We start from the raw sequence: 8,704 nt of genomic DNA, 5'->3' as shown, positions 1-8,704 counted from the left end.
AACCCCCCCCCCCTCATTTTATTCACGAGGTACGAAAGTTTATATTCATGTTCTTGTGCCCGACGCCGGTGGGGAAATGTAGGAATGTCCCGAAGTATTGTTGGAATCCTCATGAATTCTGTCGCTTATGATTAAATTCCGTTTAACGTGTCACCTTTTGGGGATGGGGCTAAATGGTTCCTTCGACCCATCGCTTATACTAAATGTATTAAGTTGAGGATTTCCAATCCTCAAATTCATTATAACCAATGCGTCGAATGAGAGCACGACCGACTGTAAAGGCAAATTAGTGCATTGAGCTGAGCATAAATTATATAGACCTTTATTTGGTGTGGGTATATACGGGATACGTATGCGGCTCTGAAAACTATAGCTGGTATTCACCATTTTTGTGGTAATTTCACCAAAATGACATACATGCACATCGTAACATCTTGATGTGAAATGCACATTGCCAATAGTGTGCCAGATGAAATAACCGTAGAAAATTGTGATTTAACAAGCATCTTTTCCGAGCCGCATACGTATGGTCTATCTCGTATATACGAGTAGGCCTACCATTTTGGTCCCTATTTTCTTTTTCCGTGCGTTACTCCCAGATCGTCTGTCCCTCGGTCGGCTTCAATGAAGAAAGATCTCATTTTCCCCCGAGCTCACAATGTTGGAGTCCACTTTAATTACAGCACATAAACAACCAACTATTATACCGAAGGCTCAGAAATATGAGCATAAACTTGCATTGTGAAATTAGAGTGGAACACAACCGTACCAATAATAAGGTGTATTCACCGTATCCACGTGTGCCGCATAGTTTCCTGATAACGTCACTTTCAATTTCGATCTGAACCCCCCCCCCCCCCCCCCCCCCCTTCCGAAGTTCAGAGAGTGAACGATGTAATAAGCTTGGCATCCGGGAAGTCGTACCATTCCGCGCTTGCCTCGCGGCATCACGTAGTGAGGCCGGAACCAGACGACGTCATTCATAAACTCAAAGGAATACATGTAGTCTCTCTGCAGCTAGCTGCAGCCGTGGGAATAAAAAACAAACAAACATGTAAATCATGTCCGTGATCGGGCAAACAGCTACGGTGTCCTATAAAGCCAAACAATGACTGGACCTGCAGGTTGGGGGTTTCGAGTTACAATTGTATCCCTAGGAAAAACCTGAGCATTCTGAGAATCTGGATGGCGTGAACATTGCGTACGGTTTAGTGATCTGGGTTTGTACTGAGTATGGGCGCATGTCCCGACACGGAAATGACTTGAAGAAAGATAGATCCAGACTAGATACAAGAAGGAGAAGGAATGGAGCAGGCGATAGAGACATGATTGGATAAGCAGCAAAGGGCGGGAAAACTTTGGCGGGAAATGTGCGCACGACTTAGCGACAGAAGAGGGCGGAACAGAATGTTCGTATTGGTATTAACACAATTAAGCACACGTGCTCCAGCATGCTTTTGGCGTGTAAGTTGTTCTTAACTATAAGTACTCTTTGGCCGAGCCTACACAATGTAAAACTCAGGAAATCGAATATGTCAACGCCAAAATTCGATATCAGTGAAACTTCGCCTTACAGTTTGTTAGGAATGGTAGTCATTTGATTGTCGAGTATGTTAATGTTGCACCTGGTTCATTCATCTGGCTCAGTAGTTCACTAAAGGCCATTTACTTACATAAAATTCGGTTGAACTGGCTAGCAATTATGGCCTGACAAAGATATTAGTTCCTAAAAAACTGACTTCCGCCCTGGAAAAACTCTCGGTGCTGTAGTTCAACGAATGTTTATACGTGGAAAGTGTGTCCTCGACAATCAGAAAAAATCCTGGTTCCGTGAAATAAAATATTTGTAGGTGCGATTTTAGTACGGCAAGGCACCACGTGCTTTATGCTGAAAAGGGTGTTTAGGAAAGGCGATATGCGGTAAGTGATGTGTTGCAATGCTTCGCATCAGGTTTCGTATATTAATAACTTTAACGAGAAACAGCCACGAAATCAGAACGGGAAATATTATTTTGCCGACATGTTTTTTGGCCGTGTATCCACAGTTACTATAAATTGGAGATTGGGAGTACGCCACAGTCGGTGAGTTCTTACATACAACTAGATGTTTCTCGTAAACTATGGTGGCCACGATTGCGTTATTATGGGCAAGTGTTTCGACAACGATTTAAATTTAACAATGTGCCCAATGTTTGTTAAAAAAAAACCCACAAAAATAACCCACTATCCCCCAAAAAGTTCATTAAGTGGGTGGTAACAAACGAAGAATAAAAATGACCGAATTATCATGAAATGGAACAAACCATACCCTGTATAATGAAGTCCAGCCTAATAAGGAGGACACTTTCCTTGAGATTCCTTTTTTTTTGGGGGGGGTGTCAAAAAAATACGCGATTGCACGAAAGCTTGCAACATGCAGGATTGCACATACAAGTGGTTTCTTTCAGCATAAAATCACTAAAAAAAGACTACACATATTCATCGTACTATAGGTTTGTGAATTGGCTTTGTATATACCATCTGCAGTTATAGCCCCTCTCCCTTTGCCAGAATTCCCCTCCCAACCCACCCCCTAAGAAAAGATGTTCAACTTCAGATCACATTTTTCACCTGATGCACTCTATTCTACTATATCATGTCAATTTTAAGGCATAGTTACATTGTGACATGGAAACAGAAGTTCAAACATTTATTACAGCTGACTAAAGGTCAGGAAGAAATCTCTTTCACTTTGTGCATGCTCAGAGGCGATAAATAGCTGGTGTCAAAGGTCAATGGGGCGTGTCATGCGGAACAAGCTTAAACCGAAAAATAAACCGACTACGATAATTATTCCTCATAATATAAACGCTGAACGTTCGTCGGGAAAATGCAATGACATTGGTGGGGTTAGTAGAATCGGGAATGCATGGTCAATGGAGGTGACATCGCCGCGAGAGTTAACGTTCATGGTATTTTAGATTAACTCCAAGAACAGTGGCAAAATAGTTTTTGGGAGTTAGGATCACTTTGGAGATATTTTTAGATCTCCTTGTATAACGATGATTGTAAACTGGGCCATTTTGTGGATGTCTGCTTTCACGGATATACTGGACCCTATAGTGTGAAATTGCAACTACCACGACAGACACGCGTCGTGATCTTTGGCTGATGGATAACGAAAAAATGGTACAAACTCTCAAAAAAGGGCCTCTTAAATATATAACATCATCTCTGTGTACCCAAATCGTACTTATTTTTGCAACTTCCGCCCAGCTCTGGGTGTATCCGACCACGCCTATCATGGAGGCAATAGAAGACAACATGATGTATCATTGGATTTCTTCTTGGTGGGAATGCATGGATCTTAGCAAAACGGTGATGATGCAACATGTGTGAAATTTACGTTGATTCATCTGCTGTTTTTCAGCCTCTGCTGACATAACTGAGCACAAAAAGCACATCAATATTAACAGGAACACGTCACTCAAGGAACGGACCCACTGCACCAAAGTCGACAACAATTTTAAATGGTCAATGAAAATGTGAACAAAGCAAATACAACGTTCGTGTCTTCGACCAGGTCAGTTTTTTTGCAATAGGTGCAACATTGTGGTGTTTCCAAGCAGAGTGAGAAGACACTCTTTCTGTAGACGTTCAGTGAATGTCATTTTCCTTCAGAAACTCATCCAATCTAGCATGCAAGCTGTCACTGTAGATCGTCGGGTCCATTTTTTTCCAGTTGGTGATGGGTTGAAGTTTCACTCTTTGGAAGTACAAGAGATGGCGATCAGTTAGAATTTAGTGATGAATGCAAATTAACGGTGATGTTTGGAGAGGGTGTTGATGGTATCGTGGCGATGCTGGTGATATTGATATAGATGATGGTTATTGTGGAGGGGTGATTATGATTTTCAAGTATTTTGCTTGGAAAGCCCTATATCAACTTTCGGTTTTTTATGTGAAGCATAACTGGTTCGAAGATACCTGCTCTCTGGAATCATTATTTTGGAATAAATGCCAAGTATTTTCGATAAAGGAGGTTGCTTAATCTCAGGCTTGTATTTATGACAAAAGCTATATAAGATTTCAAGGGGCTCCGTGTTTTTCTCTCTTTTTAAATTGACATTATTGAAATACGTAACTATAAAAGATTATTAAACATATCGTGTTGTTAGTGCTGTTAAAGTACGTTTGGCACTTCGTACCTATTTTCGCTGTACTCATAATTTGTAACATGTTGTCCCGGTGGCATAGATTCCGAAAAAAAAACACCAAGTCGATCGTCACTATTTTCTATTTTGATGCCATTTTAATAATAAAGAGCATTTATTTACATTTTCTGCTTTTGCACATAATAATCGTACCCGCATCATAATATTTGCATAGCTGCAGTATTGGATAGGCTACAGTAAAACGATAAGATTTTACTTAGATACGACTTTTTATGTTGCACCAGAAATTAATTGGTACAAAAAATGACTACCGGAGAATCGTTTTAGTACAAAAAAGTGCTCAGAAATAGCCTTCTGAACAGAAACCATGAATTGTCAGCGCTTAGGTAGGCCCATATGGGTTTTCCTTTGTAAATACTCGATGAAGAAATTTAACTACAGTTCAATATGGAAGGACATTGAACACGAATGCCACAGGTTAGTTGACACATCAGGTAAGGGAACCGTCTCATATTTCATGTTGATGAAGTACCGTAATCAAATAGCTTTTATTATTCGCTTGACTTCCGAATCAACTTATTCTTTATAATCGTTGATGATTGTTCATTTGACCGGGTCAAAGTGCAAAAAAAGTAAATCGGCTTTAACATGAAGAAAGAGTAACATCAATGGATATTGCCAGTGCTGAGTATTCCGCATGGTGGTGCTTATCAGTGTCATTTCTTTTTAATTTTCAAAATATTCTTAAAAAGTTCGTCGAGTGCTTCAACTTTTTGGGGGGGGGTGTCTCCTGACCATTTAAATCTGCATTTCTTAAGCGAACAGCTTTTCCTGCAATAAAACAAGATTGTCCTATGTTCGCATAATTCAAAATGACCTCCCAAAATGGTGGCGTTTGTTAATATTTCTATGAACGAGCTTAAATTGTGGTAGAGAGTTTTTCGATCATTGTCAACAACAGTGAAAGCATTAAAAACAACTATGAATCCTTTTTTGCAAACGAACTTTCCATCGCTGGTAATGGCACGGGATATAAATCATCAATTTTCTCATGACTTCGACCCAGGATATCCGTCTTCGGTTCACTTGCTACATTTGCCCTTTTCCTGTGGAGATTTAACTTCCCAGAATTTCTCTATTTTTAGAATTTGATGATGGTTGCATAGTTCTCCATATACTGATGGCGAAGGAGTTGATTAACTGCCTATGGTCAGTCGGGTGTTGATATCCGATTGGTCCTTTCTGATCACTTTGTGAATAACGAACACGCGGTGAGATTCTATTGGTCAGATTCTTTTGAAGCCGAGCTGCCATTGGCCATTCTTGGCGGATACTCTATTCTGGTTTGGGAACGAGGTTGTCCTGGGGCTCAGTATGTAGGTCCATATCATCATACTGGCCAGCACAATCCCGTTCTCAGGCTATGACCAAACTCCATCAGGAAGACAACTGGAATCCATGCTTATCATCGAGTTTATAAGACGAAACACATGCCAGAAACACCAGAGTTAATTGCTTCACTGCTGAAATTCGGTGGATCACTCAACAGAAAAATGGTGAATTATCATCAATTAAATGAAGCAGTACAAAACCTTCGAAAATCAGGAAAACTGACGATGAGGTAAGAAGGCTTGTAGACCAATTTGGGCATTTTTAATGCTCGCTGCACACTTTCACAGATGGGAACGCGTTGTGCCGGCTATTCTAGTACTCCCAAATTGAACCGTAACTTGACTGTTCCCTCGAAAACTGGTCAATAATACACCCTTCCCCCCCAAAAAAATAATAGGTATTCATTTGGAATTAATGATGTACATACTGAGGCAGGTTGTTAAAAAAAAACTAACTTGCCCAATTTTAACTCACTAGATATACTTTTTGAGAAAACTGTGAAAGTGCATCTTCATTTTTCTCGACACGAAGCAAGGCTTCCGTTGAGGGCGTGATGGTTTGGTCCTAACCATCGATCGCGAAAAAAAATTGATGGTATATAAACTCCTCTTTCCTCGAGACTGACATCGTACTAGGCGGCATTTATTATATATTATCATTAACTTACAATCAAGTAGGATGTTTCATGATATTTTGACAATTTCTTTTTTGAATGTTTGCAAATAGTGTCCATTACCTTCAACTTTCCGAGAATTTATTTTCCAATCGCGACATGAAATTGATTATGCTCTCGTCAACTTGACAACACCCTTATTTCGGTGTATAATATAAGCAGACAGCAGGTGCTGCACTCTACTCGCCTGTTGACCAGCTAGTCCCATTGTCCGTCTACCTACCTGTATGCGGAGGTGGGCTTTTATGGGGACATTGCGAACTCGGGGATTCTCTGTCGTAATGCCCTGTGAAATCCCAAATGCGCACACAAACATACAACACGGTACAAGCTGGAAAGAACGCTCCTACGAATTTGTGTTGTGAATTTGTTTCTGAAAAACACATCAACTGTAAAATACAGAGAAAAAATGAAATAATCAAAGGTTTTTAGATGGCGAGGTATATATTAGTTTTAACAACGGTCAATTACTTGTTGGAAAGTTGGTAGAAAATAATACATAGTAAGTGTTCCATTGAACGTACGGTCTGCATGGTTAGAATTTATATATTATAAATTTCATCGTTAGCTATTATTAAGCGGTATGCACCCCAATTATCCACTAAATACATTTAAATCACGTGTAAACTGTTCTTTTACTGCAATTTCCACATACTTGACTTTCATTTATGACTCCTGTAATTAAAGTTTAAAGCATTTGCTTTGTTTCTGAAACCGTTGTAGGCCTTATTCTTTAGAGGCGGAGTTAGATAGCAATCGTTTTGTATGGCTTGGAGTGGTGTGAGTAAACCTGTTTGTGCATTTACTGTTAACTAAAACAAAGAACACCACCGAGATACCTGCAACATATAAGGTCTATTTCAAAGAGTGTCAAGTGGCCTTTTACTTTCACTTACATTATATTATAAAATGAGGGGCTCTTAAAGTTTATTTATGGATCGGATTACAAAGTGACCAAGTTATGAACACAAAACACATTACACCGTTATATTGTGTATTTTAAAAGTTAGCCCAATTTTTCCCTTCAATAAATAATACACAGCGAATAAAATGCACGAACCAATCAGGAATCAATAATATGTATGCCCCGCCCACATTGACCAAATAAAGCACTACGATTATAGTTAGTATTGAGGAGGGCGGGGCTACACTTTTTGGCACTATACGCACAGCATAGTCGATCGTATAGGCTTGCTACAGAAATGAGGGCCTTTACACGTCACTTTCTTAAAAGGCATGCATAAGAAGAATTTGCTTAGCATTTTTTGAAGCAATAAAATTATTCAATATCTTAACCCGTGGCGGATAACAGCTATATGATGGAGTTTAAGCCCAGTGCAGTACATACTATACAATTTGAGAATACAGAGGAACTATCTATGCACACTTTAACATTTTTGGTCCGGCAATACTTCAGGGGAATTCCGTTTCTAGCGTTTCTGATTCGAAATTTGCCGTTTCATTTCTGAAGTTGCACCCTCTCATGCATAATCCCTAAATCAGCACTTTAACATGATTCTCATTCAGGGGATAGTGTACGTGACGAAGAGGTTCCAGTTGATGGTTAATCTTCTCAGTGTTTAACGAATTTCGTCAAATTATTTGAAGAAAAAAAAGTATAAAATCACCTTCATATCTCATTTTTTTCCCAAAGATACCATCCTTCCTTGAAAGTGCAGCCTCATTATGTATGAGGATAAATACCATATGTGTACCAATTTACTCGGAGTAATTTCACAGGGTATGCCTATACAGGGTGAGTCAATAAAAGCGAAACCCAAATGTCGGGACCATTGTTTTAGTGACGTCCTGCATGTAGCCCTTTCAAAGTCTAGAATACAAAAGCCTAATTCATAGGTTTTCGTTTAGTACTGCAATCATTAAAATCACTCATGTACTTTTCAAGTGACGGAATTTTAAACACAACCACCATTTTAAAGTTCTGTCCTCGGATCACAAGAAGGTAAGTGTTCTTTCAGCAAAACGAAAACAAATCACGTAGGGTTTTGCTGAAAGAACGCACACTTTTTTGTGATCCGTGGACAGAACTTTAAAACGGTGGTTGTGATTAAAATTCCGTAACTTGAAAAGTACATGAATTGGGCTTTCAAAGTATCCTAGATTTCAAAGTGCTACTTGCAAAACTTCACTAAAACAATAGTCCCGACATTTGGGTTTCGCTTTTTTTGACTCACCCTGTATAGCGCTTGTCTTGTCTTCACATTGAGCAAGTGTTTCCCCAATCAGTGGGTTCATTTCAGGGTAGGGAATTTCATTAGAAAATCCATGGAACTATACAACCCGTATAATTAAACGTGAGCGCAGGATCGGAGGCGAAAAGGGGATACTATCGTCGCATGGAGGCGCTCTGAAATACTGACCATATCAAGGCGAACGTCCTTTTTAGAAGATCTTTGATTTTGTGTGGGCAGCGTCGTCGTTAAGCAGCTCATTTCGTAAAATCCAACATTTTGAAGCAACTGAA

The sequence above is a fragment of the Patiria miniata genome, unplaced genomic scaffold (genome assembly GCF_015706575.1).
Source record: "Patiria miniata isolate m_02_andy unplaced genomic scaffold, ASM1570657v1 HiC_scaffold_3, whole genome shotgun sequence".
NCBI lineage: Eukaryota > Metazoa > Echinodermata > Asteroidea > Valvatida > Asterinidae > Patiria > Patiria miniata.
The sequence above is the reverse complement of the archived record's forward strand: the minus strand, read 5'-3'. Positions refer to the sequence as shown.